The sequence below is a fragment of the Opisthocomus hoazin genome, chromosome 6 (genome assembly GCF_030867145.1).
Source record: "Opisthocomus hoazin isolate bOpiHoa1 chromosome 6, bOpiHoa1.hap1, whole genome shotgun sequence".
NCBI lineage: Eukaryota > Metazoa > Chordata > Aves > Opisthocomiformes > Opisthocomidae > Opisthocomus > Opisthocomus hoazin.
The window spans coordinates 57,432,512-57,453,561 of NC_134419.1; the positions used below are offsets into that span (position 1 = coordinate 57,432,512).

The following is a 21,050-nucleotide window of genomic DNA, read 5'->3' on the forward strand; positions in this document are numbered from 1 at the left end:
ATGAGCAAAGTCATTAGACAATTGGGTCACATCACTCAGAGAATATTTTCACACAGACTGTGACACAAAGAGAGACACCGTGAACTAGGGGCGAGGAAGACAAAACAGTAAATATACCATACTTATAATCTGTGGGAATTTAGTGATCAAATAAGTTAATCTTACTCGGCAGGATACCATACTAAACAAAAACTTTTGAATGAGATGTACTGTCATAAATGCTAATGGCTACTTTCTGTAACAATTTATTTTCTGCTAATTATACTTGCCTATCTTTAGATCAATATTTCCTTTATCTTCATACTTCAGCTTGTGAAAGCATTCTGAAGGGAATCTACTATTTGTGTGTATAAGGCAGATTGCCAAGTTTCAAGACAATTACAAACAATAAATGAGATAGATACACATCTAAACAGCTACTTCTAGTCACATTAAAGGCTTTGTACTTAATCTTTCTTGTACTTTGCTAATACAGAACATAACAATTACCAGGTAAAAAATACTTACTCAGAGAGATGAATGAAGATACGCTTGGAGACTGGCACACACAGGGCCTTTTCTAACCTTCAAGCATATCACAATAAAAACAAGAACTTACCCTACTCAATGTGTTTTCCTGTTGGAAAAGCAGCTTCAATTTTGAATTTGCAAATAACCTTTCCATTCTCATACTATCACAACACACTGCCCACTTAACAATGTACCACAAACCAGCACCAACATGGTGTTTCTCTTGCAACTATGAATACTGTTGTTGCTTCAGAATCCACTGCTCTCTTACCTGCTTGACTTCTCAACTCCCCCATACGCCTTCTTCAACCAGTTTCGTACATCAGTGGATGCAGTCTCCATCCAAGGCTGCAAACTTTGAAAGCCTGTACACTGCACTGTCAATCCAAACAAGCTTCATTTAACAACCACAAGCTAAAAATACCTTAGATACTCAGAACAGCATGGACTCGGGCTGAAACGATAGTAAAGGTACGAGTAACACCTCCAAACAATTCGCCTTGGAGTGAATTTCTTCCTTGTAAATGCTATTGATTCACGCCAAAAGACACTGCAAATGTTTTTTCTTGCTTTTGAAGATCAATGTCCATATTCATACCACGGGTTATTTAAAGCGAAGAATAAAACCCATCACGTTCATCATATTTCTCATATTGTTCCAAGGTACAGGACAGAGAGAGAGAAGCACAAACAGGACTGAAAAGCCACTGAAGGTGAATGGCACTGGAGCAGAGGCTTGCGCCGAGGGACCCTTCCTGAAGTGGCAAAACTGCAGCAGCAAGGCGGCAAAAGTGCCAGGAGAGAGAGAGGAGACCCCAGCATGAGTGACCAGGAGCATAGGCGAAAAGGGCCGGCAAACAGGGTGCGGTGCGGGAGTTTGCGCAGCAGTTCGCACAGGCAGGGCGTGCAGGGAGGGCGTGCCGGCAGGGCGCAGTTCCCCTCCCGGCAACCCAGCTAGTGGACATGGCCCTCCCAGGAGATATTCTAGGTATGGTTTCCACCCACAGGAAAGCTGTTGCCAGAAGGAGTGTGGGGACCCAGACAGAGGTCCTGCACAAACACACAGCTCTCCAGGTCTGTGGCTGCAGGGAGTGCCTGAGCCTGGCACTTGTACCGGAGGGCAGCAGAGACAGCAGCTGTGTTCAGTGCGACCAGGTAAATGGCCTGCTCAGCCTGGTGGCAGAGCTGAAAGAGGAAGTGGAGAGGTTAAGGAGCATCAGGGAGTGTGAGAGGGAGATCGACCGGTGGAGCCGCTCCCTCCCCACCCTGAGGCTGAGGCAGCAGGAGGCGGCTCCACAAGAAGCAGAGGACCCCCTACCCTCTTGCTACCACGAAGAAAGAGGGGGCCTAAGAGACAGCGGGGAATGGAAACGGGTCCCTGCTCGGGGTGGCAAGCAAATCCCCTCCTGGCCTCCCTCACCTCCCCAGTTGCCCTTAAGCAACAGATACAGGGCTCTGGAATGTGAGGGCCCAGCAAATGAGGATGTGGGGTGAAGGTCCATCCAGGGGTTGCCTAGGACAAGTTGGTCAGCCCCACGTATTATGACTGCCCCAGCTAAGAAAAAAAGGAGGCTAATTGTCATAGGCGATTCCCTTCTGAAGGGAACAGAGGGCCCGATCTGCCGACCAGACCCATCCCACAGGGAAGTCTGCCGCCTCCCTGCGGCCCGGGTTAGAGATGTTGCTAGGAAACTCCCTGGTCTGGTGCAGCCTTCTGATTATTACCCCCTCTTGGTAACGCAGGTTGGCGGGGATGAGATCGCAGAGAGAAGTCCCAAGCCCATCAAAAGGGACTTCAGGGCACTGGGGCGATTGGTTGAAGGATCAGGGGCACAGGTGGTGTCTTCTTCAATCCCATCAGTGGCAGGGAAGAGCACTGAAAGGGGCAGGAAAACTCACCTGATTAACAGGTGGCTCAGAGACTGGTGCCATTGGTAGAATTTTAGTTTCTTTGATCATGGGGAGGTTTACTTGGCACTGTGCCTCCTGGCGACAGATGGAGTCCAGCTGTTTCAAAGCGGAAAAAGGATTCTTGGCCACGAGCTGGCAGGGCTCATTGAGAGGGCTTTAAACTAGGTTCGAAGGGGGAAGGGGACATCACCCAGCTCACTAGAGATGAGCCACATGCCAGTGTCGGGGATGAGATCGACAGCCCAGCTCAAGTGCATCTACACCAATGCACGTAGCATGGGCAATAAACAGGAGGAGCTGGAAACCATTGCACAGCAGGACAGTTATGACTTGGTCACCATCACAGAAAGCTGGTGGGACAGCTCACATGACTGGAATGCTGTCATGGATGGCTACAGACTCTTTAGGAAAGACAGGCCAACAAGGAGAGGTGGGGGAGTTGCTCTATATGTGAGGGAGCAACTGGAATGTATTGAGCTCTGCCTGGGGCCAGACAAAGAATGAGTTGAGAGCTTATGGGTTAGAATTAAGGGACAGGCTCATAAGGGTGACATTATTGTGGGTGTGTACTACAGACCACCTGATCAGGAGGAGGAACTTGATGAGGCCTTCTACAGGCAGCTGCAAGCAGCCTCACAGGCCCTGGTTCTTGTGGGGGACTTCAACCACCCTGGTATCACCCGGGAAGATCACACAGCCAGGCACATGCAGCCCTGGAGGTTCCTACGGAGCATCGATGATAACTTTCTGATGCAAGTGGTGGAGGAACCAACAAGGAGGAGGCGCTATGCTGGACCCTGTACTAACGAACAAAGAGGGACTGGTTGAGGATGTGAAGGCTGGAGGTAGACTCGGCTGCAGTGACCATGAAATTCTGGAGTTCAAGACCCTGCATGGAGGAAGCAGGGCGATAAGTAGGATCAAAACCTTAGACTTCATGAGCGCTAACTTTGGCCTCTTCAAGAAGCTACTTGGAGGAATTCCGTGGGTCAGAGTTCTCGAGGGCAGGGGGGTCCAAGAGAGCTGGTCGCTGTTTAAACATCACTTCTTCCATGCTCAGGATCGGTGCACCCCCCTGAGCAAGAAATCTAGAAAAGGAGGCAGGAGACGCGCATGAAAGAGCAAGGACCTTCTAGTGGAGCTCAGGTGGAAGACAAAGGTCCATGGAATGTGGAAAGAGGGACAGGCCACTTGGGAAGAGTACAGGAATACTGTCAAAGCATGCAGGGAGGCAAGGAGGAAGGCTAAGGTCCACCTGGAATTGAATCTGCCAAGGGATGTCAAAGACAACAAGAAGAGGAGCTTCAACTACATCAGCAGCAAACGGAAGACTAGGGATAATGTGGGGCCACTGCTGAACGAGGTGGGTGTCCTGGTGATGGAGGATGCAGAGAAGGCAGAGCTACTGAATGCCTTCTTTGCTTCAATTTTCACTGCTAAGGCAGGCCCTCAGGAATCCCAGGCCCTGGAGGTAAGAGAGGAAGCCTGCAGAATGGATGACTTTCCCTTGGTCGAGGAGGACTGTGGGAGAGATCGCTTAAGCAATCTGGATGCCCACAAATCCATGGGCCTCGATGGAATGCACCCACAAGTATGGAGGGAGCTGGCAGATATCATTGCTGAGCCACTCTCCATCATCTTTGAAAGGTCTTGGAGGACAGGAGAGGTGCCCGAGGACTGGAGAAAGGCCAATGTCACTCCAATCTTCAAAAAGGGCAAGAAGGAGGACCCAGGGAACTACAGGCCAGTCAGCCTTACCTCCATCCCAGGAAAGATTATGGAGCAACGCATTCTAGAGGACGTCATCAAGCAAGTGGAAGAAAAGAAGGTTATCAGGAGTAGTCAACATGGATTCACCAAGGGGAAATCATGCCTGACCAATCTGATAGCTTTCTAACAAGGGCATGACTGGCTGGGTAGATGAGGGGACAGCAGTGGATGCTGTCTACCTTGACTTCAGCAAGGCTTTTGACACTGTCTCCCATAACATCCTCCTAGGGAAGCTCAAGAAGTGTGTGCTGGATGACTGGTCAGTGAGGTGGATTGAGAACTGGCTGAATGGCAGAGCTCAGAGGGTTGTCATCAGCGACGCTGAGTCTAGTTGATGGCCTGTAACTAGTGGTGCCCCCCAGGAGTGAGTACTCAGCCCAGTCTTATTCAACTTCTTCATCAATGACCTGGATGAAGAGTTAGAATGTACCCTCAGCAAGTTTGCTGACGACACCAAACTGGGAGGTGTGGTAGATACATCAGAAGGCTATGCTGCCATTCAGTGAGACCTGGACAGGCTGGAGAGCTGAGCGCAGAGGAACCTGATGAAATTCAGCAAGGGCAAGTGCAGGGGCCTGCATCTGGGGAGGAACAGCCCCATGCACCAGTACAGGCTTGGGCCAGACCTGCTGGCGATCAGCTCTGTGGAGAGGGACCTGGGTGTCCTGGTGGATGACAGGTTTACCATGAGCCAGCAGTGTGCCCTGGCTGCCAAGAAGGCCAATGGGATCCTGGGGTGCATTAAGAGCAGTGTGGCCAGCAGGTCGAGGGAGGTTCTCCTCCCCCTCTACTTCACCCTAGTGAGGCCCCATCTGGAGTACTCTCTCCAGTTCTGGGCTCCCCACTTCAAGAAAGATGAGGAGCTACTGGAGAGAGTCCACCGGAGGGCTACGAGGATGATGAGGGGACTGGAGCATCTGTCCTCTGAGGAAAGGCTGAGGGAGCTGGGCTTTTTCAGCCTGAAGAAGACAAGTCTGAGAGGGGACCTTATAAATGCTTATAAATATCTGAAGGGTGTGTGTCAGGAGGATGGGGCCAGACTCTTTTCAGTGGTGCCCAGTGACAGGACAAGGGGCAATGGGCACAAACTGAAGCACAGGAAATTCTGTCTGAAGAACAAGGAAGAACTTCTTCCCTCTGAGGGTGACGGAGCACTGGAACAGGCTGCCCAGGGAGGTTGTGGAGTCTCCTTCTCTGGAGATATTCACAGAATCACAGAATCACAGAATAGTAGGGGTTGGAAGGGACCTCTGTGGGTCATCTAGTCCAACCCCCCTGCCGAAGCAGGGTCACCTACAGCAGGCTGCACAGGACCTTGTCCAGGCGGGTCTTGAATATCTCCAGAGAAGGAGACTCCACAACCTCCCTGGGCAGCCTGTTCCAGTGCTCCGTCACCCTCAGAGGGAAGAAGTTCTTCCTCATGTTCAGACGGAACTTCCTGTGCCTCAGTTTGTGCCCATTGCCCCTTGTCCTGTCACTGGGCACCACTGAAAAGAGCTTGGCCCCATCCTCCTGACACCCACCCTTCAGATATTTGTAGGCATTTATAAGGTCCCCTCGCAGCCTTCTCTTCTTCAGGCTGAACAAGCCCAGTTCCCTCAACCTCTCCTCGTAGGGGAGATGTTCCAGTCCCCTCACCATCCTTGTAGCCCTCCGCTGGACTCTCTCCAGTAGCTCTTCATCTTTCTTGAACTGGGGAGCCCAGAACTGGAAACAGTACTCCAGATGAGGCCTCACCAGGGCAGTGTAGAGGGGAAGGAGAACCTCCCTCGTCCTGCTGGCCACACTCTTCTTGATGTACCCCAGGATCCCATTGGCTTTCTTGGCAGCCAGGGCACACTGCTGGCTCATGGTAAACCTGTTATCCACCAGGACACCCAGGTCCCTCTCCGCAGAGCTGCTCTCCAGCAGGTCCACCCCAAGCCTGTACTGGTGCATGAGGTTGTTCCTCACCAGGTGCAGGACCCTGCATTTGCCTTTGTTGAACCTCATCAGGTTCCTCTCTGCCCAGCTTTCCAGCCTATCCAGGTCACGCTGAGTGGCAGCACAGCCTTCTGCTGTATCTACCACACCTCCCAGTTTGGTGTCGTCAGCAAACTTGCTGAGGGTACATTCTAACTCTTCATCCAGGTCGTTGATGAAGAAGTTAAACAAGACTGGGCCAAGTACTGACCCCTGGGGGGCACCACTTGTTACCAGCCTCCAACTAGACTCAGCGCCACTGATGACAACCCTCTGAGCTCTGCCATTCAGCCAGTTCTCTATCCACTTCACCGACCACTCATCCAGCCCACACTTCCTCAGCTTCCCTAGGAGGATATCATGGGAGACTGTGTCGAAAGCCTTGCTGAAGTCAAGGTAGACAACATCCACGGCTCTCCCTTCATCTACCCAGCCAGTCATGTCATCGTAGAAAGCTATCAGATTGGTCAGGCATGATTTCCCCTTGGTGAATCCATGTTGACTACTCCTGATAACCTTCTTTTCTTCCACTTGCTTCATGATGGCCTCCAGGATAAGCTGCTCCATCACCTTTCCCGGGATGGAGGTGAGGCTGACCGGCCTGTAGTTCCCTGGGTCCTCCTTCTTGCCCTTTTTGAAGATTGGAGTGACATTGGCCTTTCTCCAGTCCTCGGGCACCTCTCCTGTCCTCCAGGACCTCTCGAAGATGATGGAGAGTGGCTCAGCAATGACATCCGCCAGCTCCCTCAGCACTCGTGGGTGCATTCCATCGGGGCCCATGGATTTGTGGACATCCAGATCGCTTAAGCGATCCCTCACACAGTCCTCCTCGACCAGGGGAAAGTCATCCTCTTTGTAGGCTTCTTCTCTTTTACCTCCGGGGCCTGGGATTCCTGAGGGCCAGTCTTAGCACTGAACACTGAAGCAAAGAAGGCATTCAGTAGCTCTGCCTTCTCTGCATCCTCCGTCACCAGGACACCCGCCTCATTCAGCAGCGGCCCCACGTTGTCCCTAGCCTTCCTTTTGCTGCTGATGTAGTTGAAGAAGCCCTTCTTGTTGTTTTTGACATCCCTTGCCAGATTCAATTCCAGGTGAGCCTTGGCCTTCCTCGTCGCATCCCTGCACGCTCTCACCACGTTTCTGTACTCTTCCCACATGGCCTGCCCCTCTTTCCACATTCCATGGACCTTTCTCTTCTGCCTGATCTCCGCTAGAATCTCCTTGTTCAACCATGGAGGTCTCCTGCCTCCTTTGCGAGATTTCTTTCTCAGGGGGATGCATTGCTCCTGTGCATGGAAGAAGTGTTGTTTAAAGAGCGACCAGCACTCATGGACCCCCCTGCCTTCGAGAGCCCTGGCCCACGGGATTCCTCCATGTAGCTCCTTGAAGAGGCCAAAGTCAGCCCTCCTGAGGTCCAGGGTTTTGATCCTGCTTATGGCCCTGCTTCCTCCACTCAGGATCCTGAACTCAACCATTTCATGTTCACTGCAGCCGAGGCTACCTCCAACCTTCACATCCTCCACCAGTCCCTCCTTGTTTGTTAACACAAGGTCCAGCAGCGCGCCTTTCCTTGTTGGTTCCTCCACCACTTGCATCAGAAAGTTATCATCGATGCTCTGTAGGAACCTCCTGGATTGCGCCTGCCTAGCTGTATGGTCTTCCCAGCTGATGTCAGGGTGGTTGAAGTCCCCCATGAGAACCAGGGCCTGTGACTGTGAGGCTGCTTGCAGCTGCCTGTAGAAGGCCTCATCAACCTCCTCCTCCTGGTCAGGTGGCCTGTAGTATACACCCACTGTAATGTCACCCTTATGAGCCTGTCCCTTAATTCTAACCCACAAGCTTTCAACTCGTTCCTCATTTGCCCCCGGGCCAAGCTCAATGCATTCCAGTTGCTCCCTCACATATAGAGCAACTCCCCCACCTCTCCTTGTTGGCCTGTCTTTCCTAAAGAGTCTGTAGCCATCTATGACAGCATGCCAGTCATGCGAGTTGTCCCACCACGTTTCTGTGATGGCGACCAAGTCGTAGCCGTCCTGCTGTATAATGGCTTCCAGCTCCTCCTGTTTATTGCCCTTGCTACGTGCATTGGTGTAAACACACTTGAGCTGGGCTGTCAATCTCACCCCTGGCCTTGGCACTCCAAGCCTAGGCTCATCCCTAGTGAGCTGGGCAATATCCCCTTCCCCCTTCGAACCTAGTTTAAAGCCCTCTCAATGAGCCCCGCCAGCTCGTGGCCAAGAATTCTTTTTCCCCTTTGAGATAGCTGAGTTCCACTTGTCGCCAGCAGGTCCGGTGCTGTGTACACCTCCCCATGATCAAAGAAGCCAAAATTTGACCGATGGCACCAGTCCCTGAGCCACCTGTTAACCAGGTGAGTTTTCCTGCCTCTTTCAGTGCTGTTCCCTGCCACTGATGGGATGGAGGAAAACACCACCTGCACCCCTGATCCCTCAACCAATCGCCCCAGTGCCCTGAAGTCCCTTTTGATGGCCTTGGGACTTCTTTCTGTTATCTCGTCCCCGCCAACCTGCATTACCAAGAGGGGGTAGTAATCAGAAGGCCGCACCAGACCAGGGAGTTTTTTCGCAACATCCCTAACCCGGGCCCCAGGGAGGCATATTCAAGACCCACCTGGACAATGTTATGTGCATCCTGTTGTAGGTGACCCTGCTTCGGCAGGAGGGTTGGACTAGATGACACACAGAGGTGCCTTCCAAAACATCCTGTATGATTCTGTGTGATTCTGTGTGACACATGCAAGATTTGGAACCACGTATATCATGCAGAGATACAGAAAATATCCCCAGTGGCTGGCCAGGTAGTGGAACAAGCTTTTGGGCCACCATCATCCACCAGGTTCTACAACTCATGTCCAGACCACAATGGTAGTCTCACACTGCTCTCACTCACCCTCTTGGGTGAAACTCAGAAATCCACTGGCATCACAGCAGCAGTGCTGTCACCCAGTGACAACAACTTAAGAAGCACTATATGAGTAAAAGTAGTGCAAGTTAGAACTGAACGACAGAAAAAGTTGATTCAGGGAAAATCTGACATATTCCCTTTACTCCTAGGTTCATCAGTAGTCATGGGTGGTGGTAGGGGCTTTTGTCTGGATATCCAGAGAAGGAGCAGAACCTGCCACTCTGAGCAAAGAAAGAGTAAAAGCTACCTCAGCCACCTTCACAAGATTTAGTTCAAATATTTGTTAAAATTAATTTTCTTCTTTTACCTGCCATATTAGCTATTGATGAGCTCGCCAAGCTGTAGACATGCAAGACAAGTATTGCATTGCAATATGTATGACATAAAAGTGGATAAACACAAACAGATTGCATTAGTGTAATACATTTAAGCATCCTTCATCCTGAACATTTTACAGAGATACAATCTAAATACAGAAAAGGATCTCTTTTCCTTATGAATCATTGCTATTATCCCATGAATATATCACAATATTATAATAATATTTCACTTACACCTCTAATTGCACCCAAACAGCAAACCAGCAGCTTTTTCTACATGGAGGCTTCATCTCCAATGCAGCATGTTTTCATGTCTCTAGTAGAGGCTACAGCATCTTTTTCTAATGCCAAGGCCAAAATTAGACATGCTATTCCTTGCCAAAGAGTATCAAAGGGTGGCCTCACTGCACGCTTCCCAGCAGACAACCCAACGGAAGGCTGGAGTTTAATGAGCTATTTATTTGGAAGCATGCCCATTTCTTTACTTCATTTGGCCTTTAATGCAGTTCAGAGTACAAGATGTGCTCCCGAGTTACGCGTTGTGACAAGACAAATTCAAAGACCCAGTCCCTATTTTTCATGTCAATACAGTTTGCTTTGTATTTAGCAACACAGTTTATTTGCAGTCAGAAACTGTTTCATCCAGATTACTAATGAAGATTAAAATCACCCCTTCAGAAGGATCTAGACCAATTCATGTGTTTTATGCTCCCATATGCATGGTTCCAATTTGCAGAGGAAGTAATAATTCCTTTTATTTCAAAGCTCCTAAAAGCCAGAGAATGCTATTTCATTTGTGCTTGAAAAAACACAGACTTCAACACATAGTAATCCCCAAAGGATTTCCAATCAGCAAAACATGATTACGTGATCTTTATTCAAACAAGTACATCTGAAGGGTTTTGTGTTTATTAAGAGTTAATTGAAGCAACAGCTAATCAGACTCTTCAAGACATCTTTGCTCCTGGTGAAATACATTTTTTGCAAAAGTTTATCAAGTGGACCAGAAAAAAAAAAGAAAAGAAAAGAAAAAGAAATTCAGGGACAAGTGGCACATCAATTTCCATTTTTCATCAGTCTGTTTCTTTTTTTCTCACAGCTGGATTAGCTGGGCTATGTCATAATTGTCACCCACCCATAAGGAAAAATGAAATGAAGGCTAAAGCCTTTCACACGTAAGTTTGCTTACAAAACCATACGGGCAGGGTTTTTTTTTTCACTGTTATTCTCTTCAAAAGTACCAGCCAGCCTTCTCCAGCAAAGAAGAAAAACATTTCTTCATAATCTGTCTAAACATATTTAAGTAACAGTTATCAAAATGCCTCCACTTGTGAATCTGTATCAGATCTGTCTGATTTACAGAAAATAAATGTCAATTAGATAATGTGAAGAAATAACACCTTCAATTTTTGCCATGGTCTTTTTTACCGACCCCCATTAGAGGAAGGTTGCTTTCTCAACTGTGGCTGGCAGACAAAGGTGTCACTGATACCCCTCATATCCACTGACCATTTATTTCTTAAAAGAACAACTGGCACCATCTAAGCACCACATTACTCTACTGGGCGTAACTCCAGTTATCCCAAGTTTTCCTTTCTTCCCCAGCCACGACAATTTAACTTCCAATTCTCTGATTCAGGCCACACATCTTTCAGACCAGCCAATCTATTTTTGATCCGTTTTTCTAAAGTATCCTTTATAAAGGAGCCCAAAGCATGTTTTAGCCAACACCATGTTACTAAGCACTACTAAAACCAGGGCCAGGAGAAAGCAGCAATGACAGAAGCTGTTTTCATCAAGTCTACAGTCTTGTGCAAAATGCACTGCAAAACCACCTACTAAACAGCTTCAGAGCAAATTTAAACTGCAACGAATCTTTCATAAGTAAGTGGACTCCAAGTTAATGTACTGCTAACTACTTACTGACATTGTAATTCCTGCCTGAACATTTCAAACCAAATCTCACTGTCATTCAGAAGTCTTCTATCTCTACTCAAACCTGAGACACGTCTTTGAGGGTTTGGGAACAGTTTAAGTGCGGACATGAGTTCAGAGACCAAATATAAGGAACATAGTCAGCTGACGCACAGTTATCAAACTTTAAATATTTACTATTTGTCCTTTAAGGTCTGAAATTTTACTCATGTTTTCATTTTCTTCCCAGATCTCAACATTCCTGGCTATATCTTGATGCTTAGGACTCATTGCCATAGCACAATCTATTAGCAGCAACTGGAATTTGTCAAAGCAATCTAACAAGTCTGATAGTAAAATTACTCCATGTTTCACTCATGCAAAGCACGTGGAAGTTGCACGCCAAGGTCTTCCCTGAAGCTTCATCAAAACCACCCTGCAAGTTCTGGGAAAAAAGAATTTTGTCCCAGAGCAGCTAAACACAGAGTTTGAAGACTCAGACAGCTTTCTTGCACACACTGCTATCATTTTAGGAGTTTTATCATGTCCGTTCAGTTCTAGACATGATAAATAAAAGTCTAAAATTCAAGTGTATGTAAGCCCTGTTGCCACTGTGAGCTCCTTAAGTGCATCAGCTAGACTTCCATGCTTCCTATTTGGTCACATTGGAGCTGGATCCCTGAACAGGAAAAGCACCCAACAAACCTCACAGTCCTTAAGTCAGGATGGCTACAAATTGCTGCAGCTCACGATTCCCACCAAGCTGCAGTGGTGTCACCATAGCCAGGAGGAGGAAATCCCCATATACCCTTCAGCCAAAAGCACGTGTGTTGACAAACCACAACCTTGAGTGTGCAGAAATACATAAAAGAGCCTAAAATATGATGTTGAACTACACACAGGCTATTAGAAAGGAAACTGCTGTTTATTTTGATTTTGAGGCCCATCAGGTCATTGTAAAAATAAGCCCATATAAGAACATGTATTGAAACTACTGTAAAGAAACAGCACTTAGGCTCAAGTTAGCCTTTTTCACCAGCGATTAAGCAGTTGCCATGGAAATGAAGCTGATCCTGTGTGACCTATTTTTCCTACATGTGGTGGTCATCATGTGAAGTATTACTTCTTGCTGTGGCATTTTGCCTTGATAAATATCTAAATTTGAAATAAAAAGATCGGGTTTTTAACTACTCAGGCATATATAACCCCCCGTTTTTTGCTTTTTTTCCAGCAAGTCTATTGACTGCAAAAGCCCGAGCTATATTTATGTAGCAGTCGATTTTTAAACTGCAGTTTACATTTTTAGACTTCATTTGAAATGTGAAGTCATAGGAAACATGTGCCACTACTTTGAAGCCAAAGGAATTTAAAAGTGTTCATTACTGCAAGAAAAAAAATGAGATTGAAAAAGGAAGACAGCAAGGTGATGTAAAAACACTGTACACTATGAGTGTGCCAGAAAGCAAAACAAAGGTGATGGGTACAATTCCTGTTAAGAAAGTGGCATTTTTTTATTTAAGACATCTGCCCATCTACCCTGCCCCTCCCCCCCGGTGACCTGTCCTGACCTGCATCATCTTTCCATGAAAGGTATTTGCTCTCATGCCCAGCCCAAGCCTCAACTCATGGCAATTGACCCTTGTTTTATCACTTGCTAGTACCAAGAAGAGTTTGACTCCATACCTTTGCAATTGCCCCTGCAGTGATGGGATGTGGGAAACCATATAACTTCAGACAGAACAGCACTGTCTCATGACCCTGAAGAGGAGGGCATCTGTGCCTCCCTTCTCTGTTCTCATGAGATAAGCTGTTTTCACACATCCAGCTGCAAAAGATCCTGGAAAACAGCAACTGTGAACCAGCATTCGCAAAGCCACGAATCCAAAGCTGATTGGCTCTAGTAACTGTTGTATTAGTATATAAGGTATTCACTTGAGCAATAAAATGATTCTGATCGAGAACAAGATTGGGGTCCGTGAAGTCATTCACCACAATGGGAGACTGCTCTTAAAAATCCTCTTAAACCCCTCTGTGTCACTCTTAAGAGGCTTATCTGGGGCTCAAAACACACTGCTCCAGGTGTGGCCTCTCCAGCACTGAGCAGAGGGACTAAATGCTTACCTTGATTTGCCAGTCATGCTCTTCCTAATGGACTATTCTTGGTGACAGCATGCTGGTGGTTTCTACTCAACTTGGCCTCCACTGAACGGCCCAGGTCCTTTTCTATAGACCTCCAGTCTGTGCCAATGCATGGGATTATTCCACCCCAGGAACAAAAACTCCACCCTTATTCCATGTTGAGTTTCATGAGGTTGATTTTGACCGAATAGACAAATAAATCAAGGTCTCTTTCAAATGAAGGTCCACTCTTTGGTTTGGCACCAACAGCCCCTTTGCCCTGATTTATCCCTGGATGCACATTTGCTGAAGATGACTCTGTCCCACCATTCAGGCTGTCAATGAAGATGTGGATTATCTGCCCCAGTATCATCCTCTAACATACTCTGCTTTTCACTGGCACCAGCTAAACACCAAAGCCTGTAATTACCTCTCTCCAAGCCTAACAGTCCTGCCAACTTTCAACCCATGTAGCCATCCATGTGTCCAGCCCATTCGTCCTCAGCTTCCAAATGACAACGCTGCAGGCAACAGTGTCAAAAGCCTTTCTAAATCCAAAACAAATGACATCTACTGCTCTCCCCTCGTCCTTGTAGTCATTTCATTGTGCAAGGAATCCATCATCGAGAGAGTAGAAATTTCTTTCATTATTTCTGAAACAGTCTGTCAACAAATTATTCAGCCCTAAAGCCGAAAATTTCATCAAATAAATGGTTTGCCAAAATGCTTTGCTTGGCCTTGTGTATTTGCAGGCAAATTCAGATTTTTCATTAGGATCAAAATACAGTTTGGATACACAGTTTTCAAACACGAAGCCTAAGATATCCTAGCAATTAGTCTCTACTCAAACTTTTCGACCAGCTGTGGAAAAAAAGGCATTTTTTCTACTACTTTGTCTCCCTAACATTGCACATATTTTAAGCATTTCAATTTGCACGCAGATAAGCAGGGTTTCCTTGGAGCCCATTAGTAATTCTCGAAAAGTTCTGTTTTCACCAGAGACCTCAGCTCATTTTCCACTTACCAACTCAAGATCATGAACAGTTTTGCAAGGAGAAAAAGTACTGTCAAACATAACCCAAAGGTGTGACTGACCCCAGCTAGACCCAATGCTTGCATAGGAGTGCTGGCAAAAGCATTTCTCTGCCACGGACTTTCATGGTTAATAAAACACCATCAGTGAAAAACACTAGGATTCATTTAACTTGACTGGTCTGCTGCCTATTTAACTATCACTTTGGACCAAAAAAGAAAAAGCAATAATGGACTGCCACCGACTTCTGGAAACCATGTTCCATACAGAATAACTAATGAAGAACATCTAGGGTGCTACTTACAGGCCAGTTTTCAATATCTATTGGTTTAGGGTGCAAGTTGATAGACTGTTCAGTCCCAAGCAAGCATCTTTAAAGCTGCCTCATTTGGGAAAATGAGAATGAAATATTTATCAGCATCATCAAAGTACTCATCTTTCTAGATGAAGGTGCTTAATCAATTGTAATTGAAAATCTGTTAAATAATTTAAGGCATGTAAAAATGTTATTTATGCTCAAGTCTTCAAATAATCTGAGGGCTTCCACATGCAATCAAACACACTGCAGAGAAATTCAGGCATTTCTTCTTAGAAGAGGGGAAAGAAAAAGACACAGAAGCTAAACTTCAGCCTGTAGCCTGTCAAGAAAGGATCAGGTTACTCACTCATTTAAATAAAAAAAAAATATACATACATAAAAATATATATATAATAATAATAATAAAGATAATAATCCTCCTTTCACATAGGAGCTGATATATGTTAATATGTTACTATTAGCTGAGCAAAAGGAATTGAAGTTTGGCAGCCTCCAACTGCATTTCTACCAGTATAGAAAAAGCTTTGGAGTGGCTGCCACCAAGAAGGCCAGTCTCACTTTGCCTCGTCAAAAAGCAAAATATTCTAAAGCGGGCTCCTGGCACTGCTAAAATCCTGCCCTTGAGCACTGCTAACAGTTCCTTTGAGGACAGGAGACTGTCAGATGCTTTCATAGGTATCTATTTGCAATTTGAGCATGAAAATAGACACAAGAATAGGGACTGTCTGGTGCGATAACATGTTGGATAGGTGGATAAATGTTTTTTTATGAGAAATGTCAGACACAAGGACGAGCTCTGAAAGGTCTGTGACTATCAAATGTCTGCACACTAACCAAGGGCTTCAAAAACAGCTAAATGGGTCAGGGGAAACTTGTCCTTGAAAAAGAAGGTTAAGAAACAGACAAGGATCTTCAAATCTATCATACTGTCTTTGCTTTTCACCCAGCAAGGTGAGTCTGCCTTGCTGAGACTTTGAGAGTAGTCACATGCAATACCTCCTCCCAAATCTGCTGTGTTTGTGCTTTCACTTTGATTTCCAACCCACTGATTAACGGATTAATAATCCAATACTGATCACTTAAAAGGAGCTGAAAGGCTTTGACCTCTTCAATGGGAGCTCTGGACTCTTGGCCCAATTCAGCCACCCTGGTCAAACCATTGCTGAGCAATGTTATGTATGGGCACACACAGGCAGCATGACAAACGAGGAAAATTTGTGGCTATAAAAGAAAGATAAATGGACAAGCATCACACCCCTTGCTATTTTCTACGTTGCCAGTAAACCGTGTCAGTATTGTTTTATAAATGAAGGAGTAAAGACTATTGTATTCTGTCTAGATAAAGGCCGCAGGACTAAGTTTTCTGTGATTCCTCTGAAACTTTAAAACTAGTATCAATACTTGCATGAATCATGCAAGTGGGTATCAGTTCAATTACACTGAACTCAGTGAGTATCAGTTTAATTACAAGTAACAGATTAGTAAATTCTGAAAGTCAGATAATAAATTGTATACTCTGATTCCTGGTACAGCATAGAACTTAGGACTTTCTGAACTACTTGCTTAAAACAGAATGCAATTTTTAGAAAAATATTAAAACTTTATTTTTAAATGAATGATACAATCCATCATAATCTTTTTCATATTGTTTCAATAGTTAAAAATTACCTCTGTCAAAACACCAAGCTTATCGTTATCATAGCTCAACTTCTAGCCACATACCTTCCTTTCTTTAAGAAGCTTCTCTTAAAGACTTATCCCTGCAAAGACTCCTACAAACCGTGACTGTGTTACTCCACTGTCTTCTCTAGGTCAGACTAGATGTACAGAGCTCTTTCTGTCCCTCAGTTATCAGGCATCTATTCCAGACCCATACTCACTCCCATGGCTCTTCTCTCTCCTCTATGCAATGTACCTGTCTGTGTCTCTCCTGAATTATGGACACCCAAGTTGGGTGAGACATGGCAGCTGCAGAGAGCACACCATATGCAAGCTCATGCAATTGTCCCGGTTTTGACTGACGGTCCAAGGAATTTTTCAATCTTTTTTTGGCCTAGCACTGCATTAGTTTCATTTCCAGCCACTGATGCAGACCCTCCAACTCTTTTCTAAGCTAGCTTTAAGCTGCTTCGTACCAGGTCAAGCTCCTCACAGGTGTCTGCTTACTGAATGTCAATGCTTTCACGCTTATCATCCAGATTTGTTTCCACAATAAAAGACCAGAAAAAAAGTTCCCAACACTTTCTTCTTGCAAGCCCACTGTTTCTCACAATGCTATCATCTTCTTTTACACTCTGAATCCCATTTCAGTTGCCATATATTTTGTTCAAGATCAGTATCAGCCCATTGAAACAACACTGACCTGACATAAACTCTGCCCACCACTTCTGGAACCTCTGAGCTGTTGCAAAATTCATTAAAATCAGTGTTAGTGACCAAAAATCCACCCTCAACAACTCCTAAAATTTGATGTAAGATACTGACATTTGTTGATTAATATCAACAAAATTTTGTTGACTTGTTAACTAATTCTAACAGCTGTTGAATCATCATCAACATACTGAACAGTTGGATTACTGTGTATTTCCACCATTTCCAATACATTTTCTTTCTTTAGACAGCATGACAGTTTCCACAACATTTCTTACAACCCAGAGAGGGATCAATATTAGTATGTCTATTAGTTTTTCCCTCTTGTATGGCCCTTAACACCATTAGTTCGTTAGCTCTTTATTTTTTTCTCATATCCTTTTGCTTCTTTTGTTACATGTATATACTTCACTCTTCTACAGTTCCTACTTCAAAACCACCCTTCCTCTGTGGATGGTATCCCAATACACAGAGCCATTCATGTCAGTACGCTTCAGCAGCTGTCTGTTGACTTAAATAACTCTTAAATACCCCTTTTCATTTCAATGCTGTTTCATCTTTTATCTGTCTCTTCTACTCTTTTCATATGGGATTCCAAACTGGGACTGATAAACCACCAGATTGCCTCATCTTTTGCAATCTACCACAATTCATCCATCTTTAATGCTTTAATACCAAGCATCACTGTTTGGCTGTATTCTGCCGCAGCTAAGGCATGAACAACTAGTCTGGGCATTTCAAATAGTTGACAGATCAAAGGTCCAGAGATTATCACCATAGACCATCCACAAAGTAACGACCTAACAAGTCTTGCCCAGTTATTCTGGGCTGCCTCCTCAGCTCATCTCTTGTAAAGGAAGTCTCAACAAAGCCATCCAAGGCTATCCAGCACGTAGCTACAGCTGCAGATCTTGATTCAGAGATCATGCTACCTTCCCAGAGTCCTAAATTTGAAGTCGCACTATAATGTGATCAGAATAAAATAACCTCAATATCTAATAATTTCAGCTACTTTAATATTTTCAGTATATACCCAAAATCTTGATCTTCCCTACATTTTAGGAAGCAATGGAAAACAATATTCTTGGTATATACAGCCACTAACATCTATCTAATATTACAACACAAAATGTTAATTGGGTATGGATGAATCACTTTAAACAAACCCTAACACCTTAATAAATCTCCAGTTATGCCTGATGTTCTGCACTGAGCTGTGAAGAGCTTGGTTTCTGCACTGCTGTAGAAAACACAAACATGTACGTTGCTTCTCAGCCTGGTTTGCTCTGGAGCTCAGAAAGCCACTGTTCTCTGAATCATGACAGCAACTGATAGTTCGGCAGTGAGCCAGGATTGGTTTTGACCCAGCACATAATTACCAACTAGAGTTTTCTTTCTCCAGACAGGCAGGGTGTCAAGTGTAACCATACCTGATGACCCTGAAGCACCACTGCAACAACAGAGGACCAGATTCTTGTCCTGTTTGTATCAGTATATTCCACACTAACACTTGGTTTACCAGTAATTAAATCCTGCTGATTGATCTGTACCTGAGATCAGACTCCATAGGCGTTGAAAAGTAAAATGTGATCCTCATCACATGCAGAAATGATAACTAATGACAAATAAAAAGGACAGCATTCACTCTAAAATAAAGGCGGGGGGAGGATTTGGAAATTAAAAATAACAAATAAAAATAAACACCATTGTTTTTAAAGGCTAAAAACAAAAAGAAAAAGTCCAAGATTCATTTCCTGACATCATCTTGCCTTCTTGATTGGTCAGAAGCTATACTGAAGCAGGGGACTAAACCACTCCAGAAATACAAGCATCCTTAGAGCTCTAGCCTGAAAGATCATGTACTAAACATCACCTAGAAAAGCTCTTCTATTAACCAATCATGCAAAACGGATTGCTTCATTGATAGCTGTGGCCTGATTCTGGTTTGACTTCAGTTTTTTGCTCAGCTGGCTGGTTTTGCCGTGCCCGCCTTTCCTGCTGACACTGATCCCCTCGCCAGTATTCTTCGCGCCACTCCTAGGCTGGTTATCTTCAGCAAGTTTTACAAAAGAGAAGTACAGCCCATCCTTGCATTTACCTCAGGGAAAACTGAAATAAAACCATTTTGGAGCTGCTGCTGAATGGTTTCAAATTTATATTTGACCGATCCGAATAATGAAATTTCTTTAGTTCTCAATTGCTTTTTTTTCAGCTCATCTTAAAAAAAAGTTTCTCTCTTCCAGCTTACATGGCAGGATTGCTAACTCAGCTGAATTCTTTCTTTTTGTGTTGGATTTTACCCCTGCAACAGTGAAATTTTACATATGATCTTTCTTTCCTTCTTTCTATGCAAGGTTACAAAGCTCTATTGCTGTTATTTTTTAACACGTAGCGATGAAGGAATTGTCTTTCTCTTTTCTTTCTATGCAAGTAGGCCTGAAGAGCCCAAATGGCTATGCGTGGACCTGCAGAACAGATTTTACCTGGACAATGTTGACTTGGAACCACTACAGTAGAATAACCTAAAAGAAGGTAGCAGAGATTTAAACCAACATAGGATCTTGTGTCTATTTAGATCATGAATGCATCTTTGAAGGTGTTTTTCTTTACTGATAGAGTCACTATAGGGGGAAAAAGGACTTGTTCTCCTTTGAAATGCAAAGGCGTTATCTCATGTAACACAGCAATCCTACCAGAAAATTGGACTTTTACCTCACCAAGAAAACTCTGAGGTGAATGAAAAAAAAAAAACAGCCAAAGAAAGTCAAATGCTTCAAAATACTCAGCATTTGCAGACGTCTTATTACCACTACCACCTATGGCCTCTGTCACGCAGCCCGTGGTATCCATTTCTGCACCCCCTGGTCCCTGCAACCAGCTGTTTCCCACTACACATATTCACCATTTCTGCAAAGCCCTAAATTGCCCCATGGATGGATGTTGGGAGCAAAGTCACCGTCTGTCACCTGCCTTGGGTAAATTATTTACTGCCATATTGCAGATTGGCAGCAGTAAGTAGCAAAAGGGAAATCACAGCATGCCGCATCAAGGCTCACTCCGATGGGTAAAGGAATAGTCTGTGCGAAAAAGGTAAGTTTAGACTGGACATATGGAAGAAATTTTCTACAATGAGGGTGGTGAGACAATAGAACAGGTTGCTCAGCGAGATGGTAGATGCCCCATCCCTGGAAACATTCAAGGCCAGGCTGGATCAGGCTCTGAGCAACCTGATCTAGTGGAAGATGTCTCTGCCCATGGCACAGGGGTTGGACTAGATGACCTTCAAAGGTTGCTTCCAATTCAAACCATTCTATTAGTCTAAGACTCAGTGACATCAAAATAAGAGATAGACTTACTCTCACTTGTATTAATCTGTATTTCAAATACACTGGACAGCAAGATCAATGCTATCTTCAGGGTGGTCCAGGGCTTGTTGTCTTCAATTCCCTTAATGCACTTAATCATGTTATTGCAGCTGCCTTGATTGAAATGCTCCCATGTAAAAAAAATAGCAATTATTTCTTTCCCTTCCTCATACTCTGAATCGACAGGAACATGAGACTTTCACCTTCACTAATCCTCCCTTTTCCTTGTGGTGCATTGCCTCCAATAAAGATTTTCCTTAGATAAAACTTAGATATTAAACTTCTATTACTTAAAAAATATCTGCCCCAGCCCCTTCACATGCATTAATAGCATTCACAAAGGGACTATGGAGGCTAGATTGTGGCTACTGAAATAACTCATTACAAAAAGTATTTTAAAAAAATCTTAACCTGGCCTTCCCTCCACCAGAAGATGAGAAAGACTACTTTTCTTGTTAAAGGGCAAAAGAAAATTGACAGTTTGATACTGTGGCACATCATTTCAGTTCTGCTTCAGCGCCTGCCTGCACACC

At 44.9% G+C, this 21,050-nt stretch overlaps 1 protein-coding gene across 4 annotated transcripts in view; it reads right to left on the reverse strand.

Moving 5' to 3' along the window:
• PRKG1 (protein kinase cGMP-dependent 1) overlaps positions 1–21,050 on the reverse strand; it is a 553,253-nt gene that overhangs the window by 175,400 nt on the left and 356,803 nt on the right. Inside the window, exon 1 of one of the 4 annotated variants that reach the window (XM_075423236.1) lies at positions 9,633–9,683. The exons of the other annotated variants lie outside the window; for them this stretch is intronic. The gene's annotated coding sequence lies outside the window, so the exon portion shown is untranslated. Of the gene's footprint in view, positions 1–9,632; positions 9,684–21,050 lie in introns of those variants that run through there. 4 annotated transcript variants of the gene reach the window in all.